This window comes from Acipenser ruthenus, chromosome 52, assembly GCF_902713425.1.
Source record: "Acipenser ruthenus chromosome 52, fAciRut3.2 maternal haplotype, whole genome shotgun sequence".
In the NCBI taxonomy this organism is placed as follows: domain Eukaryota; kingdom Metazoa; phylum Chordata; class Actinopteri; order Acipenseriformes; family Acipenseridae; genus Acipenser; species Acipenser ruthenus.
This window is the reverse complement of record NC_081240.1, coordinates 2,687,520-2,688,967: the sequence shown is the minus strand read 5'-3', so window position 1 is coordinate 2,688,967 and position 1,448 is coordinate 2,687,520.

Below are 1,448 nucleotides of genomic sequence, written 5' to 3'. Positions count from 1 at the left end.
GGAAGCGCATACTCCAGGATCGTGATATCCGTGCATTAGTTCGAAGTGCAAGGCAAAACAGGTGAGCAACTGCAGATCAATTGACTGCAAATTTCAACCTGGGGTGCGAGCAGCCAGTTTAATCAAAAACGGTCCAACGAGAACTCCATAGATCGGGATACCACAGTGGCCCAATGTCCTATTAAGTGACTTTACATTGGTGTTTCCATTTTTTAGAACATAAGAAGAACATAAGAACATAAGAAAGTTTACAAACGAGAGGAGGCCATTCAGCCCATCTTGCTTGTTTGGTTGTTAGTAGCTTATTGAGCCCAGAATCTCATCAAGCAGTTTCTTGAAGGATCCCAGGATGTCAGCTTCAACAACATTACTGGGGAGTTGGTTGCAGACTCTTTGTCCACTACCTGTATCTATCTATCTGTTTATCTATCTATCTGTCTATCTAGCACCACACAACAAATAAACCCAAACATTTGCCCAATATTTCAATATCCAAAGTTGTACACAGTATATTATAGTTTAATTGTGTATATAATATATATATTATTATTATTATTATTATTATTATTATTTATTTCTTAGCAGACGCCCTTATCCAGGGCGACTTACAATCGTAAGCAAATACATTTCAAGTGTTACAATACAAGTAATACAATAAGAGCAAGAAATACAATAATTTTTGTTCAAGTGTGACAAACCACAATTCAATAATACAGCAGATAATAGTGATAGTTACATCAGGATATGATTAAATAGTGATAGTTACATCAGGATATGATTAAGTACAAAATACTACAGGTTAAACACTTGGCAGATTACAATATTCTGAAGTACAGGATTAAATGCAGTAAAATAGGGGGCAGATAAAAGCAAAATAAAGCACATTTAAATGAAGGGTGATAGTGTCCCAGGATACAAACAGAGGAGTTCTACAGGTGCTGTTTGAAGAGGTGAGTCTTAAGGAGGCGCCGGAATGTGGTCAGGGACTGGGCAGTCCTGACATCTGTAGGAAGGTCATTCCACCACTGCGGACCCTTCAAATATCGAATAAACTGATTGTTGTATTGCTTTTAATTGTGTAAAAACAAAGTTACAAGAAGGGGTCGAATCCCTGATAAGTTGGGGCTGTCCTACGGGTTTGTAAAGAGCTCTGTTGAAGAGAAATACTAGACACCGTCCCCAAGCCTAGACGATCGCCACAGCGCCTACTGGTGTTTTGTTCGTGTATAGGAATGAAGGACAGATGACAGGGCAACCTAACTTATGATCCGATTCATTTTAAGTCGGAGGAAACTTTCTCAATGACAGTACTGTACATACATTAAACCTCCCCTTTAAATGAAGCGCAAACATGCAGTCTACACGCGCTCCTCTCCAAGACTCCTCCTCTGATAACAAGGTACACCCTTAAAGGGCGGGGGCAAAGCACTCGCCTGCAAAACACACAC